At 42.7% G+C, this 20,568-nt stretch overlaps 1 pseudogene; it reads left to right on the top strand.

Moving 5' to 3' along the window:
- Nucleotides 1-13,762: 13,762 nt before the first annotated feature.
- Nucleotides 13,763-18,574, top strand: LOC120050715 (annotated as a pseudogene).
- The last annotated feature ends 1,994 nt before the right edge of the window (nt 18,575-20,568 follow it).

The raw sequence follows: 20,568 nt of genomic DNA, 5'->3' as shown, positions 1-20,568 counted from the left end.
TGGTGATAGAGAGCCATTTGGTTTAGATGAAAGCTGAAGCTATTTATGTCTGCAGCTCCTCTAATTAGGGCTGTGGATGAATCCATAGCCTCCCAACCTTGACCGCATGCTGGGGCTGTAATTTACTTAATCACTTGGAGAAACTGCAGTTGTTGTGATTCAATCGATACTACAAGTGTTTTTTTCTCAGCAAAAGAAAGAAGGAGGAGGATAAAGATTACCATAATTTTGAAAGAATAAAGCAAAGGAAATTGCCCAAAAATAGCTAGTTTGGAAGAAATGAAGACTACCTTTCACTGACAAAAATGCTGATTATCTAGATGACAGACATAGTTTAGGCTGTCATTGTGAATAAGAATTTGTTCTTAATTGATTTGCCTAGTTAAATTAAGGTTAAATAAAAACGAACAAAAAATGTTGTCACATTTTTACTCCTTTTATTCCCTTTTCTATTCTTTCATTTTGACTCCCTGTAGTCTCCTATTCTAGCAAGCCTGCCTGTGTCATTCCTCTGAAAGAACCAGATGAGCCGGGGCAGCCGTTTCCTCCCCGACCCCAGCACTTTCCTTCTGGGCCAGGCGGTGAGAGAACGGGGGGAGAGGAGAGGGGGTGGAGGGTAGGAACGGTGGCACACTGCCTGGAGAGGGCACGCTAGTGGTCGGCTGGGGAGAAACGATGGGTGGGGGGGGGGGGGGGGTGTTCCTGAACCCCTGTTTCCATCCTCTCTTCCTCTGTCTTTCTCTCTCTCTCTTTTATTCTGTGTGAAGGGAAACCTGCAGATTGGGGGCTTGTTCCTGTGAGTCATGTTCACTGCGCTCCATCTCCTTGTTTAGCTTTCTCAATGTGGAAACTGAGTAGGGGTGTGTAAAATAAAAAGAAAGAAAGGTGTCTGGGCAGTGAGAAGGAGCAGCCAAGGGTATTGTGGAGGTCCTCTGTAGTTTTAGGATCCTGAATAAATGATGTGAGAACACAGACAAAGGGTTTGGGGTGATGGGTGCAATAGTGAGTGCAACATTCATTCTGGTTTAAAGGACCAGTGTAGTCAAAAAGGTGATTTCCTGTGTTTTATTATATTTCCACACTATGAGGCTGGAATAATACTGTGACATTTGGAAAATTATGATAATGCCCTTTTAGTGTAAGAGCTGTTTGAAAATACTGCCTGACATTTCAGCTCATTTTGGTGGGATGGAGAATTGGCCATCCTTGTGACATCACCAGGCAGTAAATTGGTTAATAGACCAATAAGAAAGAGAGTTCCAAACCCCTCTGCCAATAACAGATAGTTGTCAGTTTTCCACTTCCCACTCAGACCACTCCCAGACAGTCCTAGCAACATTCTTGCTTGAGAAATTGCTCTTTGCTATTAGAAGCTATTTTTGTTTACTTTTGACCATTTTATTTGAAAACAAAGGTACTTAATTGTTACCCAGAAAAGATTTGATATTGAGATTAAAAAAAAGGCTGCATTGGACCTTTAACCAGGCTATTGGGCTGGTGGGTTAAAGATGCCAACAAAGGGAAAACGTAACTTTGTCTTGAGAGACTGAGTTACTTGGCGTTTCAGTGGTAAAAAAAAGCAAAAAGGCCTGTCTTACACACCCAAAAAATGTATTGCAATTTCTGGAGAAATATCCACTTACACGGTATGAGACCATAGGATTTTGAACACTCACCGTAGCACTCAGATTGCAAACAAAACCCAGACCATAGAAATATAACTCATTGAATATATTTGATTTCTATGACCCAAACTTCCCACACTGAGGTGACCCAAAGCTTTTACACCTCTAGGTGTGCATCCCAAATGGAACCCTATTCCCTAGTCAATCAATTAAATGTATTTTTAAAAGCCCATTTTACAACAGCATTTGTCACAAAGTGCTATACAGATACCCAGCCTAAAACCCAAAAGAGCAAGCAATACAGATGTAGACACTTCTTAGCTTTCGGTTTTTGGTCCGAGAGCACGCAGCCGTGCTCTCCACGAGACCATGGAGAAACTGACATAACATTGCCTCACCTTTCGAGGCTTTGAAGTGATAGGGATAAGCTACCCTCAGCTTGGACATGTCACAAAGTTCAAAGGCCTAGACTGGACGTCTCCAACCAACTAGACCTCTTAATGTAGAGGATGTACTCTCTGTACGTCCCGAGTGGCACCCTATTCCCTTTATAGTGCACTACTTTTGACCAGAGCCCTGGTCAAAAGTAGTGCACTATAAAGGGAATAAGGTGCCATTTGGGACCGACTGTCTGCTTTTCCTTTCAACCCAATACTCTCCCTCCCTCAACTTCAGAGAACAATTCAAAAGGAGAGAAAGAGAGAGTTTTGAAACCGTTTTGAGTGCAGTATTTAATGTTAAATTCGAATAGTTTCTTGTTGATGTTGTTTTGTGTCTTCTCACTTTTGTTTATTGTTTATTTCACTTGCTTTGGCAATGTAAACACGCTTCCCACGCCAATAAAGCCCATTTGAATTGAGAAAGAGAGAGAGAGAGATACAGAAGGGATTTAAACCAACAGCAGTTTAAGTTCTTTGAGCCAATCTGTTGTGAGAGGCAGGTCTTGTGTTTTACATTTGTATTTTTTTGTGAGATGGAGGGATGATTTTCTTCTCTCTGTCTTTGGAGAGTAGCCACAGTGTCAGTCCACTGACCTCTCTCTCTCTCAATTTAAATCAATTCAAAAGGCTTTATTGGCATGGGAAACATATGTTTACATTGAAAAAAGCAAGTCAAATAAACAATTAAAAATTAATAGTAAACTCAAAAAAGTTCCAAACGAATAGAGATATTTCAATTGTCATATTATGGCTATATACAGTGTTATAACGATGTGCAAATAGTTAAAATACAAAAGGGAAAATAAATAAACATAAAGATGGGTTGTATTTACAGTGGTGTTTGTTCTTCACTGGTTGCCCTTTTCTCTCTCCCTCCCCCCTCCTCAACCTAAAGACGGTCTCTCTCTCTCGCTCTCGCTCTCGTTCTCGCTCTCTCTAAATTTCAATTTCAATTTAAGTGCTTTATTGGCATGGGAAACATATGTTTTACATCGCCAAAGCAAGTGAAATAGATAATAAACAAAAGTAATAAACAGTAAACATAACACAGTAAACATTACACTCGCAAAGTTCCCAAAAAATTAAGACATTTCAAATGTCATATGTGCTGCAGACCTTTCTAGTGCCCTCATCAATTTGTTGATATATATGTTGAAGAGGGTGGGGCTTAAGCTGCGTCCCTCTCTCACCCCACAGCCCTGTGGAAATAAATGTGTTTTTTTTGCCAATTTTAACCGCACACTTGTTGTTTGTGTACATGGAATTTATAATGTCGTATGTTTTCCCCCCAACACCACTTTCCATCAATTTGTATAGAAGACCCTCATGCCAAATTGAGTCAAAAGCTTTTTTGAAATCATCAAAGCATGAGAAGACTTTGCCTTTGTTTGTTTGTTTGTCCATTAGGGTGTGCAGGGTGAATATGTGGTCTGTCGTACGGTAATTTGGAACTTGGCCACTAATCCTGCCAGTCATAGGGGAGGTGAGCGTCCATGGCTCTGACTGGGTAATTGGCCACAAACTGGTCAGTGATACATTACTGCCATCTTTGATTACTGTATACATTACTGCCTTTGATGATTACTGTATACGTTACTGCCGTCTCTGAGTACTGTATACATTACTGCCGTCTCTGATTAATGTATACATTACTGCTTTCACTGATTACTATATACATTACTGCCTTCACTGATTACTGTATACATTACTGCCGTCTCTGATTACTGTATACATTACTGCCTTCACTGATTACTGTATACATTACTGCCTTCACTGATTACTGTATACATTACTGTTGTCTTTGATTACTGTACATATTACTGCCGTCTCTGATTACTGTATACATTACTGCCTTCACTGATTACTGTATACATTACTGCCGTCTCTGATTTTAAAAAAAAATATATATATTTCAAATTTAACTAGGCAAGTCAGTTAAGAACAAATTCTTATTTACAATGAGTAACTGCCTTGCTCAGGTGCAGAACGACAGATTTTTACCTTGTCATCTCGGGGATTCGATCCAGCAACCTTTCAATTATTGGCTCTAACCACTAGGCTACCTGCCGCCCCTAGGTGACAGCCATGGCAACAGCCAGACCATGATATACCTCTCTGATACCATTCCTTTAGGCTAAGCCTGCATCCCAAATGGCACCCTATGCACTATATAGTGTACTACCTTTGACCAGAGCCCTATGGGAAGGGAATATGGTGCCATTTGGGATGCAGACTAAGACTGGAGTGTTGGTGAGCCTGTACTGTATGTGAGCAAATGAGGAGAAGGCAATAGAGCTGTTCGAAGATGGTGAAAGCCTAAAAATAGAAAATAGAATTCTGCTTCTATATCGGCAAAAGTGCACTGCTGGTCAACTAAAAACACTAGCAATATTCCTTTATTTTTCTTCCACGGCCTGGTTGGCAGACTACATTTGAAAATCTTTGAATGCATCACCACTCACACAGAAAACTCACTAAAGATGTGGAACTTTTCACTCAAACTCACAACGTTTCTGTCTCAGTCGGATCCACTTAGTGAATCGATGCAAACATTTATTTAATTGTTTTTTGGATGATTGATCTGGGTTTTCTGCAAGCCTTTTTTTCCCGACAAGCCTCCAAATTTTGAACAATAAGACATCTTCTCCAACAAAGAAACCCTGGCAGTGGTCTCCTCTGTCCTCTTTTAAAAAATCTATTAAAATTGAGTTAAAATGAATGACAACCAGGGATCAATGGCGGCAATTTTAGAAAACCATGCAACTTTCATTCAGATTGCAATGAAGTATTGATTCAAACTAGCTTAAAGTAAATCTTTTTTTAAATCTATCTAAACAATTTCATTACATATCTGAAAGTAGAATAAAGTTAACTAAAGTATGTAAAGCTACACATTGATTTAATGCGCAGTATGCCCTATTCATCATAAAATAGGACAGTATAATTATTTGTTACTGCCTTATAAGAGAAGTGTTTTAAATCATCATGTCCATTGCTCAGTCCATTGAGTCTGACCGTAGGTAGGCACACACACACACACACACACACACACACACACACACACACACACACACACACACACACACACACACACACACACACACACACACACACACACACATACACACACCCCTTAGACAAGGCTAAGGGATCATCCATAAGAAAGTCTCTCTGCAGGTGTCTATATCCTGACAGGGGTTTTCACTCCCGCAGGAGCGATCAATATCTTCCAACAGCTACCTCAGACCCCGAGACACTCCACACAAACTGTTTTTCATATACAGGATATTATTAGACAGCCACAGTGAAATGTCAAGATCTTTAAAAGGTAAATATCTCTCAAATGTCACCTGGAGGGTTTCCAAAATTATTTTCATCGTCATTGTCAAGATCGGGGCTGACATTAGGAATGAATGATTTTTCTGCCATGGGTGATTTCTCAGAGTCATTTGTTTATGTCGTGTTTTCACTGATTGTTGTGGTGTGGTTGTTTGCATTCTAATGGCTGTTGTGGAGCAGGAGAGCAGGGCAACTGTTTGACTGTTAGGCTTGTGGGGGCTTTGAGATGGCTTTGATCTCAAACACTATGTGGCAGCGGAGATCACAGACAGTGGATGGAAAATAGGCAATACCTAAGGTAACTAGTGGTTATTACACGTACTGTAGGCTATAAGTTGGTGTAGGTGGTGGTTTAGGATAGGGTTGACCGACATGCCTGGATTAGGTTATAGTCTTGAATTCATCCCCTGATGTATGTGCTTGTACTTACATGGAACTAGAATTAAACTTGAACTTGTGTCTGGCCATGTGAGACTAGGAAAGCTATACATACAGCTCAAAGCCGGTCCTGTACAGTATTGTTATACCATCGAACCAAGCCGAGCTGGGGTGGCCTGGTTACATATCCACCATAGCAGCTGGAACGTTCTGGAAAGGACAATATGAAAAGAAAATGGTTTGGGTCATCACAGTAGTGTGAAAAGGGTATTGGACTGGCCCAGGTAGGTTAGCCTGAATCATAGGGAAACACAAAATATATACAAAAATCTACTGGGAAAGTAGCTCTGCCTTGCGTTAGTGTTTCATCCAGTTTCCAGAGTAATAAAAAGATCAGAGGAAATGTGCCCTTTCACACTCAATATCATCTCAAATAGCAACCATTGTCACGTAGATTTGTTTTTCCCATCACAGATGATGTCTATTTTGAAGTTGTTTGTTGTTTGTTTGTTTTTCGTAACTGAAACATCTGTTTTGGTCTCCCGTGTGACAGACAGCTTGGCACAGAGCGAGGAAGGCAGCGGCGGCTTCACCAGGCAGAGAGTCTCCTCTTCGCCAACCCTGGAATTGTGGGTAATGATGAGGCTCCCATGGGAGATGTGGATGTGGCACTGTACCAGCGGTTCTGTCATAATGGTGGGTGTAGCTGGTGTATGCAGTCAGGCGCAGGAGAGCAGAGAATTGGGAGCAACGTAACTTTACTCAGAATAATGAATGGTGCAAGGTAAAACTCTACACTTGCCCAAACACACGAACATCAACTTTTACACACGGGCAAAAAACAGCACCCGTCGAAATAACCAGTCACCAACATTACCGAACATGACATAAAACAATCCCGCACAACACCATGGGGTAAACAGAGGGTTAAATACATGAACAATAATTAGGGGAATGAAAAACAGGTGTGTAGAAACAAAGACAAAACAAATGGAAAATGAAAAGTGGATCAGCGATGGCTAGTAGACTGGCGACGCCGACCGCCGATCGCCGCCTGAACAAGGAGAGGAACCGACTTCGGCTGAAGTCGTGAAAGGTTCTGATGATGTCACAGCGTCGGGAGGAACACAAACAATTAACGCTTGAAATGTTTGTTTGATGGAAGCCAAAAAACAAGGAAACCATGGTTATAGCTTTTGCAGGGTTTCTCAACCGCTCATTTCATGATTTGAAAAGAATATGATAGAGACACCTTGATTAATCATTTTTTCCATGTTGATTATTACTGTATGATCCCTTCAGATTTAGACTACAGCTCTTCACTGTTCACCACAGCTATGTAGTATTACTCTTGCGAAAGAGATCTTCTGGCAGTATTTTTTTTAAAGATTGCTAAATTAGTGTAGCGGCCAGCTATCTAAACTTGTAATAATCATGGTCGAATTACCAACCAGGGGGCCCCCATTGATTTTGTTTATCACTCTCACTCATATATCATGTTAAAAACTGCAAACATTGCTCTCCACCCTATGGCAAAATGTGTATAATTGCAGGAAATTGGCTCTGAAACATTTTTTTTTTAATCTCTGCCCGATGGCAAAATGAGTAGAACTGCATGGAATTAGTTAAACAATTTCAAAATGTCACTCCTCCCCAAGGCAAAACGTGTAGATTTGCAGCAAACTTGCTTAAAAACTACAACATGTTCTCTATGCCCCATAGCAAAATGTGTAGAATTGCAGGAAATGAATTCTAAAACTTGAATTCTTTCTCTCCGCTGTCAAGAGAGGTGCCGCTAAAAGGTTTTACTCGCAAGGTTGGGCAAACAAAATTTCACTTAGGGCCTCCAAAAGGTTAGGGCCGGCTCTGACTAGATCTGTGGGTATCGATGTGTTTTTTTTGGTTGTGGCCCCCAGCACCATCAAAGTTGCCCATCCCTGCCCTATATAGAAGGATACACTACTTTTTGACAAGAGCCCTATGGGCCCTGGTCAAAAGTTCTGCACAATAAGGGTGACATTTGAGACGCAGCCCTAGACTATAGACAAAAAACACATTCCATCTTTACATCAGTCTCCTTCAGATAGTTTACAATTGGCTCATTCATCCCCCTCCTCTCCCCTGTAATTATTCCCCAGGTCGTTGCTGTAAATGAGAACGTGTTCTCAGTCAACTTACCTGGTAAAATAACGGATAAATAATGACCAAAAAAAAGATATGTAAGCAGAGCCAGTAATCCACAAAAACCATCAAGTTATGTGAAAAGGGGAGGGAATAAGAGCAACACAGTGGAAAACCATTAGACATTTCATAATTTCCCTCCAGACGTGATTGAGCTGGATCGGCTGAGAGTTCAAAACACTCTGGACGGGAGGCAGTCATCCATCTTGACTGATTATGTCATTTAGATGTAATTGCAAGCCCCTAGGGATTGCTTTTCCACATATGCAGGCAGCGTGCACAAAGACCCACACACACAAACAGCATATTGCATTGCACTCACTCACTGGCTATAACATTTCTGTTTACCCTCACAAAGAAAGTTAAATGTCCCATGCACATCCGCCGACTGCTCCGTTTCATGGGTAATCAAATTAGAGTTGGTTTTCGATACATCACTGACAAATTGTTTATTAAACAAACGGGGTTCGGTTGCTATATAAATGACAGCGATTCAGTGGGGAGCAGGAGGCATAAACCTTGCTCTGTTGTGTGTGTGTTCATGTGTGTGTGTGTGTGTGCGTGTGCGTAGGGGATTTTTGTATTTATACATTTTGGGATTTCTTTGTATTTTACCCCCTTTTTCTCCCATCGCTGCAACTCCCCAATGGGCTCGGGAGGCGAAGGTCAAGTCATGCATCCTCCGAAATATAACCTGCCAAACCGGGCTTCTTAACACCCACCCACTAACCTTAAGGAAACACCGTTCAACTAACGACCGAAGTCAGCCTGGAGGCGCCCTGCCTGCCACAAGGAGTCGCTAGAGTGTGATGAGCAAAGTAAAGCCCCCCTGCCAAACCCTCCCCTAACCCGGACGACGCTGGGCCAATTGTGCGCCGCCCTATGGGACTCCCGATCACGGCCAGTTGTGACCCATCCTTGGATCGATCCCGAGTCTGTAGTGACACCTCTAGCACTGCGATGCAGTGCCTTAGACCGCTGCGCCACTCGGGAGGCAGGGCAAGAGATTTTTTTATATACAGTACTGTACCACAATAGTGTATCACATTTTAAATGTGAAATAATTTAATTTGTCAATACTAGGTTACAGCTGAGAAAACAACTTTTAACAACAAAAGTTTTGGTTTGTATGGTTTTCACAATGGTTATCCCTAGCTCTCTTCTACACACAAGGAAGTGTATAGGTCAAGCCCTGGTTCAATGACCACACTATTGTCCACTGCTTGAGTCAGCGTCACCTGTCAATCATCGCATGGAAAATGCCTTTAGAATGTGATCGGTCTGCTGCTCCATATAATCTCTAGTATTTGACCTGTTCAGATGGAAAACCTTTCACTGCATCCCAAATGGCACCCTATTCCCTATAGAAGTGCACTAATTGACCAGGACCACCCTGCTTTGTTTTGTCTCTATAGTAAAGAGATACAGTGCATTCTGATTCAGACCCCTTCATTTTTCCCACATTTTGTTACATTACAGCCTTATTCTAAAATGGATTACATTATTTCTCAATCTACACACAATACCCCATAATGACAAAGCAAAACAAGGTTTTTAGAATTTTTTGCATATGAATAAAAAGTAAAAAACTGAAATACCTTATTTACATAAGTATTCAGACCCTTTGCTATGAGACTCGAAATTGAGCTCAGGTGCATCATGTTTCCATTGATCATTTTTTAGATGTTTCTAACAACTTCATTGGAGTCCACCTGTGGTAAATTAAATTGATTGGACATGATTTGGAAAGGCACACACCTCTCTATATAAGGTCCCATAGTTGACAGTGCATGTCAGAGCAAAAATCAAGCCATGAGGTCAAAGGAATTGTCTGTAGAGCTCTGAGACAGGATTGTGTCGAGTCACAGATCTGGGGAAGGGTACCAAAACATTTCTGCAGCATTGAAGGTCCCCAGGTACACACTGGCCTCCATCATTCTTAAATGGAAGAAGTTTGGAACCACCAAGACTATTCCTAGAGCTGGGCGCCTAGCCAAACTTAGCAATCGGGGGAGAAGGGCCTTTTCGTCATGGAGATGACCAAGAACCCGATGGTCACTCTGACAGAGCTCCAGAGTTCCTCTGTGGAGATGGGAGAACCTTCCTGAAGGACAACCATCTCTGCAGTGCTCCACCAATCAGGTCTTTGTGGAAGAGTGGCCAGACGAAAGCCACTCGTTAGTAAAAGGCACATGACAGCTCGCTTGGAGTTTGCCAAAAGATTGAACTCTTGGCCTGAATGCCAAGCGTCACGTCTGGAGGAACCCTGGCACCGCTCATCACCTGGCCCTACGGTGAAGCATGGTGGTGGCAGCATCATGCTGTGGGGATGTTTTTCAGCAGCAGGGACTCGGAGACTAGTCAGGATCGAGGGAAAGTACAGAGAGATCCTTGATGAAAACCTGCTCCAGAGAGCTCAGGACCTCAGACTGGGGCGAAGGTTCACTTTCCAACAGGACATTGACCCTAAGCACACAGGCTTCGGGACAAGTTTCTGAATGTCTTGAGTAGCCCAGCCAGAGCCCAGAATTGAACCCGATCTAACATCTCTGAAAAGACCTGAAAATAGCTGTGCAACGACGCTCCCCATCCAACCTGACAGAGCTTGAGAGGATCTGCAGAGAAGAATGGGAGAAACTCCCCAAATTCAGGGGTGTGAAGCTTGTAGCGTCATACCCAAGAAGACTCTAGGCTATAATTGCTGCCAAAGGTGCTTCAACAAAGTACTGAGTAATGGGTCTGAATGCTTATGTAAATGTGATATTCCAGTTTTTTTTATTTTACTACATTTTCAAACATTTCCAAAAACCAGTTTTTGCTTTGTCATTATTGGTTATTGTGTGTAGATTGATCAGGGATTTTAAAAATATATATATTTTAGAGTAAGGCTGTAAGGTAACAAAATGTAGAAAAGGGGAAGGGGTCTGAATACTTTCCGAATGCACTGTACGTAGGCTACCATTTAGGAATCTGTGTTGTGTAACATTAGACCAAGGATGCAAACCAAATGGCACCCCATTCCCTATACAGTGCACTACTTTTGACTACATAGGGAATAGGGTGCTTTTTGGGACACAGACCAAGTCTAAACTATCAACCTGCCTCTGTCAGCACCATATTACGTCATTGCACCATTTTGCTAAGTGATACAGCAGCTATGCCGGAGACTGAGAATATTATTTTAGTGTGTATGTGTGTGACGTGTGTGTGTGTGTGCGCCTGACCGCTTGAAGGGCCGTGTGTGCATGTGGTCTGGTGTGGTCTGCAGGGATGTGGTGTGATGCACATCTTTAATAACAGTACATTAAACCTGTGGTTGAACAGACCCTTCTTCTCTGCTAATCTGCTGGAAATTGAGTCTGATGTCCCGTGAATCAGAGAGCCTTGTTGTTGTGATAGAATGTCTGTGTCGAAATGAGTCTGTTCTGAGGGCAAAAGGGGGTGCAATTCAATATTAGGAAGGTGTTCCTAATGTTTTTTTACACTCAGTGTACAGTAGATCATTATATGGATAATTCCACATGATATCACCAGGGGTGGGGGTGGGGTGGAAGGGTCTACAGTTGGGGCTATGGCATACAATAACAGTATCTACTGCATACAGATAGATAGACCAACATTTTGTCATAAATAGTAAAGAGAACAGGTCCCAATACCGAGCCCTGCGGTACACCTTTCTTTATTCCAGGAAACTAGACTTAACACCATCAGAAATCACACATTGTGTCCTGTCTGACAGATAATTCTCAAACCACTTGCAAGAAGCCTGATCCAGGCCTATTTCAGTCAACCTTTGAATGAGAATGTGGTCATCAGTGTCAAAGGCCTTGGAAAGGTCTATAAATAAGGCAGCACAATGATTTTTATGATCTAAGCAATTTAACACATCATGTAAAACAAGCATAGCAGCTGAAACGCTGCTACTGTCTGTCCAGGGATAAAACTGGATTGGTGCACATTTAGAATAGAGGGAGAAGTTAAAAAAGTTCCAGGGATTCTAAAACTTTGGAAAGGCAAGATAATCTGGAAATTGGATGGTATTTATCTAATTCAGATGATCTCTTCCTTTAGGGATAACAACAGAAACAATTGAGCCCTGGTCAAAAGTAGTGCACTAAATAGGGAATAGGGTGCCATTTGGGATGAACCCATTGAATCTCCCACTGGGATGACCAGCAGACCAGCACCTGGCAGACCTGCCCTCTCTCTCTCTGTTATCCTTCTCTCTGCACCCAGAGTAAAACATCATCCCTCTGCCCCTCCTGTATCTCCATTGTTTGTGCAGTCTCTCCCTTTCTCGCTTTCTTCCTCTCGTTCTCTTTTTCTCTTTCTCTCCTCTGTCTGTCTGTCTGTCTCTCTCTCTCTTCATCTCTCCCTTCTCTCTCTTTATCTCCTCCCCTCTCTTCTATAGTTTTCTTCCTCTACCTTTTAACCTCTACCTATTCTCATTCTCCACCAGATTCTAACCAAAATGAAAAACACACCCCCAATGGAACATAATACAAGATAATTGTACAGTGTATCAGTGTACAGTGACCATAAAGCAAGCAGCTATGTGAATCATGCTAATGATTGTAAAATAACATAATCACAGATGCCAAGACTGCAAATGAAGTCACTGGGAGAGGATAGTGTGATAAAATCCTCACAAAATCCAACCATGTCCCAACCAGCCTCCACATTTTGCAATCACCGTTGCGGAATGACGATGAACAAGCAATAAACCTGCTAATCTTGAACACTTCTCTCTCCCCAAAGCAGAAGGCTATAACTCCGTCTGTCTCTCCTACACATCCTAAATGAGTATCATAACCGTTACCCATATGTTCCACTGTAGAGCAGTGGCAAAATCACCTAATTTCTGACTTTGCGAGGTTGTATTATACATGTGTATTACTGCTGGTCTATATGAGCGTGTTGGTGTTACAGAACATCTGTACTGGCTTCCATCCCATTTACATCGTCCACACACAGACAACACTTTTGGATGAGGCTCATAACCGGTATGTGCCAATGCTACTGCTACTCTGTGTCCATGTGATATCTGAGTAGGTGTAACATGGAATTAAGTATAGAACCCATATATTGTAGGTGCATTTTAGAATCTCAATCAAAAACACAACTTATTCTTGTCTTTCATTATTTCTTATTGTCGAGAAGGAACCTGCAAGTAAGCATTTTGCTGGACGGTGTATGCCATACAACTAATAAAAAAACTTTAACTTGAAACTTCATATCGGTGACTATCCCTTGGAGTGCAAAGTCAGACAAGGTGGGTCAAGTGAGGAGCACAGTGCCCTCCTATGGTCAACAGCTTTCCCCAATCCCCGCTCTCTCATTTAATAAACACATGAGCAGCTGGTTTGCTGGTGCAGCAGAGTGTGGGTGTTTGTGTGTGTCAAGTGTGTGTGTGTGTGTGTGAGGGGGGTTGTTGTCATGGCTACCTGCTTCCTGCGCTCCCCTTCAGCTCCAGATGGGCCAGGCTTATTGGAAACAGAGTCATAGAGGTTGCCAGGCCCTATCTGGAGGCCCTCAGGGGCCAAATTAGGGCTCCCCAAGGGCCACATTAGAGCCTGTTAACTAAGTTAGATGGAGAAATAGACCAAGGGAGCTGACTGACAGACCGGGGCTCAGACTCAGACTGCATCCTAAATGGCACCCTATTCCCTATATAGTGCACTGCCAGACTGGATCAGGGTGCCATTTGGGGCAGCCGCAGACTCATCTCAGGGCTATAGTCTCTATTCTCCCCTCTGTCTTTTGTTTGCCTGCTGATCGGGAGATAGCCAGTTCCTGACAATGGAGGCTTTTCAGGTGGGATGTATTTTGGGAAAAAAACGGCTGAGGAAAGATGGTTAATGTATTCCAGTATTTCAACGCAAAGGTAGCTACGGTATTGTATTATGAGTTATGGGAGATGGGTTTGCTAATTCTTCCAAGAAGAATGTTTCTTTTCAGAATTTCCACAGACGAGTTGGTGTGTGTTTGTGTGGGGATGTCTGTGTGTGCCTGTTTGTGTGGCTGTGTGTGTGTGTGTGTGTGTGTGTGTGTGTGTGTGTGTGTGTGTGTGTGTGTGTGTGTGTGTGTGTGTGTGTGTGTGTGTGTGTGTGTGTGTGTGTGTGTGTGTGTGTGTCTTTAAACCTGAATCATCTTCACACAACAAGACTGGGTTAGCCTGTTGAACTGAAGCCTAGAGAACATTTCTGCTATATTATTGCCACATTCTTGATACCCATCAAAGCATTTTTCTATTTCTTTACAAGCAAATTAACAAGGGTAGAGGTCAGTAAGTGAGGAGGTTTTCATATTGGAATTCAACCATAAAGACTGGGGCCATGTTCTTCCTGCCCCTTAGGTGTGATTGACAGGTCTGTTGACAACCCATATAGGCTCCAGATGAGGCCTGCTCACTGTCCCTCACACTCCCCTCCATCTGACGCACCACAGGGAACGATCATAAATCACCTAATACACATACACACGAACATGCACACACACACACGAATACACACACACACACACACACACACACACACACACACACACACACACACACACACACACACACACACACACACACACACACACACACACACACACACAGTCCACATTCTTCAAGCCACTGGAGCCACTTGATCATCTGACGTGGACGTTTAAGATCCCCGTATAAAGGCCAGGCTTCAAACCCCCAGGGTGTGGTGACTTTTGCTCATAGGGCTCATAAAACTCTATTTTAAAATGAAAAATCTATATCCCTTCTATGACCAATAAGCACACTATATACTCAATTCACGTCACAAATACGGATAGTGCGGTTAGTACGAGTATTCGAACACAGCTTATAAGCAAAAGTCAGTCATACTGAGGGTGCATCTCAAAAGTGTAGAGTCCTTTCATGTCCTACCCTCTATGAGTGACAGGAGACAAGGAAAGAAAACCATGAAAGAGTACTGAGACACACCCATAATCTTGCGCAACTCTGCAATTTCACGAACGACAAGTGGAAGGAGACAGGAGCAAGCTCACAGATTCTGCTTTAAAATGAAATGTCATTGAATCCACAACGGACACTATGTCAAAAATCAGAATGAGGTTGAGAGTAGATTTGGTTGGGTTTGTTATGCTTGTCTCATTCAGGTCATTCAGTGATGCTCAGAGTTAGCTTTTTCCAATGCCATCACATAATCAAGAAACATCTAACTTTGTCAGCTACAGGCTCAAGGTTACCCACACAAGACCTATTCAGGCCTTTTCAGACACCTATGCCATTTGAACAAAGGATACCTGTTCAAATCCCTGTGCAAACTGAGCATGGGAAACCTGCACCATCTCCTATACAGTTTGAATATAGAAACCTGTTCAAAAACCAACCCAGGTGCCTGTAAAATATGAACCTCAACAGCCTGCCAGAAATCAACAGGCGTTTCAACCAGGGAAACCGCCTGTGCAGGGCCGAGTGAAGTTTGAGCTGAAGAATCCAGTGTCTGTGACCAGTGTAGCGGTCCAGTACAGGCAGGACGTGGTTCAGGTGGAGGTCAAGCAGGATTTCCTAGGGAATGGTCAGTTGATCCGACCATCTGATCTGACCCTGGGAGGCTGTGCATCCAGAGTTTTTTTTCTTTTTCCCCTTTTTCTCCCCAATTTCGTTGTATCCAATTGGTAGTTACAGTCTTGTCTCATCGCTGCAACTCCCGTACGGACTCGGGAGAGGCGAAGGTCGAGAGTCGTGTGTCCTCTGAAACACAACCCAACCAAGCCATACTGCTTCTTGACAGAATGCCCACTTAACCCGGAAGCCAGCCACACCAATGCCGGCCGAACCTTCCCCTAACACGGACGATGCTGGGACAATTGTGCGCCGCCCCAAGGGGTTGCTGCCCCTTGCGATAGAGCCTGGACTCGAACCCAGAATCTCTAGTGGCACAGCTAGCACTGCGATGCAGTGCCTTAGACCACTTTGCCACTCGGGAAGCACCATGCATCCACAGTTTGACCATGCTGACCAGAGGCTGCTGTTTGAGACTGAGCTGCTAGGATATAGGAGCATGCTAATGGTATGTTTGGGTCTAGTGTGTGTGTATGGGGAATTTGTACAACGAATAGTTCTCTTCCATAATTGTTGCAAGGTACAAAAGAACACATTAATTTATTTAGTTTGGAATGAGAAATGGAACAGAACATCTGTAGATTCCAGAGTCACTGTCTTTGTACAAGGAAGAGTGGAATTGATGCTTAGTTGTGTTGTAGTACAATATGTAGTGCTGGAAAGTGACTTTGTTTTCTTTAGAGAACAGAGGATGTACTCATCTATATCTTTACCCTTATCTACACACCAACACCAGTTTACGGCACTCCCATTGTAAGAACAAATGATGCTGAGGTTGGAGTTGAATGCCATTATCAAAGGTAAGGACTTTTATTTCATTCTCACTTTTCAAATGTTTTCCATGTCATGCTCAAATGAACACAACCCTGGCTCTGGCTGTAATACGTTTGTATCCATCAGGAAGCACAATGTGACCAGTAATGCTCTGAAGCCTACCTGGGTTCCCTTTGCCTCCACCAAGGTTGCAGAGCAGCAGCTGGTCTTTTCTCTCAGGCTCATGACAGAACATAAGTGAGACTACACCTTTAAAGTTGACCTCTGCCATTTTGAGTTATAGAGTACCACTGTATCAGTCATAATACCCATAAAACCTAGCGGTCAAACAGGGAAATGGTTCCAATCATTTTCCCCATAGGGCATTTTTGTGTAGGCTTACTCTGCCATGACGTTTTGATAACGTTAACTCTCTCTAGGACAGTCACTTTTATTAATATATTCTCCTGTATTTACCCCCCCCCCCAAAGAAATGTTTTAACGCTAATTAGCTGCTAATGTGGCTATAATAAAGCACTAAAATTAAATGATGATCTGGACGAGACTACCAAATCAAGGCAAAGGTAAGCATCTCCAGATTAACTATCTAATGATAGCTAAATGTAGTAATGAATAAATTGGCTAAATCTCTTTATATTGACAATTCTTTGTACTGTCTTGTGCAAGTTTGAAATTGACACAATACCTCTTAGCAAAGGTGTCAGCTAGAGATGACATACAGGACCTTGCAGGGATCTGTAGTTTTGCATGATGTCTACATTGATGCTAATTAGCATTTTAGAATCTGAGAGTAAATAGAGCAGAATATATTGATAAAAGTAACCTTGTCCGAGAGAGATTTGCATGGCTATCAAAACGTCACATAGCCCTTGTTTTTAAGTGTTTCTAAAATCCCCTATGGGAAAAATGAATGGTGGAAAACAACTGGAACCATTTCCCTGTTTGACTGCTAGGTTTTATGGGTATTATGACACCTCCATTGTGAGGCTCTATTGCTGCTATAGCTTTTCTTCTCATTCAGATGACTGGCAATTTGAGAGGCCCTCCAGTGTCTACTTTCTGGGGCATGTCATGAGCATTGAAGCCTCCATTATCCAAGCCCACCACACAACTCTCCATGTCTACGTGGACAGGTGTGTGGCTACGCTGGCCCCTGAACCTAGATATTCCTTCATTGAGAACCATGAAGGTTCTCAATGAAGAACCGTGAGCGGTGCGTGTGTGTTCCCCTTCCAGCTTACCGTACTTCTGTATATTGTGAATGTAAATTAAACTTTGTTTTTATTTCATCCCATCAGGTGTCTTACTGATGCAAGACAGACAGGCTCCAAGTCCCACTTCCTGCAGCAAACCCAGGATGACAAACTCTAGTTTCAGCTTGAGGCCTTCAGGTTCCACCAAGATGAGAGGAGCTTTGTGAGTAACGATACATTCACCTGAAGGCCATTTTATTTTTAGTCTGTATGTACTGTACTCACCTGTCTTGTTCATTAGGCACTAAATGGAAGAAAACAAACAGGGGGAATACCTGGACTTGTCCAATAAGAAACAATGACTTTGATTTTCTGTTGTTTACTCTAATGAACACAACCCTGTACAAGTAATATCTCTCCTACCTTCCTATAGATGTGCATCACGTCATCTGAGAGCAATGTCGGCCTCTGCTTCCATTGGCTCAGAACACAAGGCTTGCTCGTTTACTACAGAGGGAAACCGATTTGTCTCTGGGGATTGAGTTTATACTGCACACAACTATAATTCTGCAAAACTGGATGTTTATATATTGGATTTGTATAGAACTAGGACCCAAAGCTATACATGGTTTTAATTTTTTTGCATTTTCTGAACTGGGGTCTTGTTTTATTTCCTCTAAGGTGGGTTTCAGCAGGTGGGGATGACCTGGTGTGTGGCTGCTGTGACTCCACCTGTGGCCTGAGAAAGGGGAGGAGTCTGCCGACTGACATTGTATTCTACCAGAGTAATCTTTGAAGTTTATGATTTGATCATCAGTGCTAGTGGTGCTTTTCTATCAAGTGGAGTCTAGCTTGCATCTCTTCCCCATCCGATTGTGTACACAGACTGATTACTGTTTCACAACAGATAGATGGGAAGCGGAGGCTGCCCTCAGTCCCATCTTAGTTCAGGACTCTGACTGGCTACGGATGAATGAGTTCCCTGAGGAGCAGGCGTCTCAACTAAAGGTCAACTACCAGCGGACAACAGATGACTGACTTTTGCGTTGGCTGTAGTTGTTCACTCAGGCACACCTTAAGGAAACATTTAGCAATGGTGAGTAAAAATCTGTGTTCTTATTGGACATGTTAAGATACCTCCCTATTTCAAAATGTTTCCCACTAACTGAAGCTTTGAGAAACTGCTAAAACCCCATGCTATATGCTAGAGCTTGTAGATATGCATTTGGACAAAAATTCTGTATTACTCAGTTGATGATAAAGTTGTATTGTATTCTGAGTGAAGTAATTGAACTTCCTTCCTCAGGCGTGTCTCTCATGGGGATACTGCTGGCTGCTGTGGGAGTGGTCTCGCTCACTGCACTGGCGACATTGCTGTATTTGCGGCTACGCAAGACCCCAGGCAACAACCAGATTGCGCGACTGAGTTTGGTTTATCCAAACGTTACATTACTGATTTAACATTTGACAGGTAACTAGTAACTCACTGATTACTTTCAGAAAGTAACCTAACCAACCCTGAACACAATATACACATTTACTTGACCAAATCCCTTACATAAACTGTATTCAAAGTTGCCATGGCCATTACAAAACAGTTACATTCTGACCCAAGGATTGCCTACTGTAGGCTAGCCTGGTTAAAACAGACTGAAACAGACTCACTCAATGGTGAGCACGATGTTCAGTCTGGTTTAACCAGGCTAAGGCCAGCCCTGATCCCAGTCATCACTATTACATTGTGGTTTGATGAAAAACATGCCGTCTGGTGTTTCATGTTCGGCGCTGTCATCACCCACGGCTGTGGTATGAATGTGTATATGGCCGTTGCATACCAATGTCATGGAGCAATATATATTCAACGATCTGGGTGCAATAACAATGTTCTGGGTGCAAGACATGTGACAGGTCTTTGATGTGTGGCTGCCCTCTGGGTCATGTATCCTGTTAGGCAAAATGGCTGATACACACACGCATTCAAATTGAGACGCACACACACTCTTATACTCTCACTGTTTAACTTGTCAATTTGCACCCCCACAAAACAATAACAGTTTGACATCTGTGAACACATTCGGGCAATAACAGTACGATGATGCACTGAATTTATTCTCAATCGTTCAGTCTCTTTTCTCTCTGGCCTGGTCCTGACCCTCTCTTTGGCTTAAGCCTTAGACCCTCCCTTTTGTGTTCACATGTCTGAAAGGACTGGATAGGTGAAAGTTGTATGACACACACTATCTAAAGTCTCGTTCAGGCCCTGCTTTTGTCCCGTTCCAGTGGAACTTCCAGGGGTGAGAGAGATTCAGGAAACTGCTGTCATGTGGCCTGCCGATGCTCTATTAAACATGTCTTTCATTACCCCATACTCTGTAGGGTCAGCCCTACCCTACCAATCAAATACCCAGCCGGCAAGCACGAGTATGCGTGTAGCGCACACAACACATACACACACAGCCGCCAGGCCTGCACACGGGAACAAACACCCTATTAAAGTGGGGCCTTGCATATTACTGTAATAAAGGCTCACAGTATTGCATGTATGGTCTTTTTAATCATGTCTATTTATCTTCCAAGGCTGGTAAGCAACAGTTCATGATAAGCACCGTGTTTCATGAATTCACCGCCGCTGGTACTGTAAGAAAGATGACAACCGCCAGAAGGAAAATCCATCTTGTTGGACTATCATTTTTATTTATTATTTAACCAGGCAAGTCAGTTAAGAACAAATTCTTATTTACAATGACAGTCTAGGGACAGTGGGTTAACTGCCTTGTTCAGGTGTAGAAGGACAGATTTTTACCTTGTCAGCTCGGGGATTTGCTAGCCCAACACTCTAACCACTAGGCTACCTGCCGCCCCAGGAATTTTAGCTCTAAATTGTAGTACACTAATAAAAACAATGGATTTAATCTTCATGTCAGTCCATTTTAAGATTAACCAGGCTAGCCTAGGCTAACCCTGTGACAATGTTCGTTTGGTAATGGTCATGGCAATTTTGAAAATATGGTTCTGTAGTAAGTGCTTTTGTG

This window comes from Salvelinus namaycush, chromosome 7 (genome assembly GCF_016432855.1).
Source record: "Salvelinus namaycush isolate Seneca chromosome 7, SaNama_1.0, whole genome shotgun sequence".
Lineage (NCBI taxonomy): Eukaryota > Metazoa > Chordata > Actinopteri > Salmoniformes > Salmonidae > Salvelinus > Salvelinus namaycush.
Note: the sequence above shows the minus strand (reverse complement) of the source record. Positions and strands in the feature narration are given on the sequence as shown.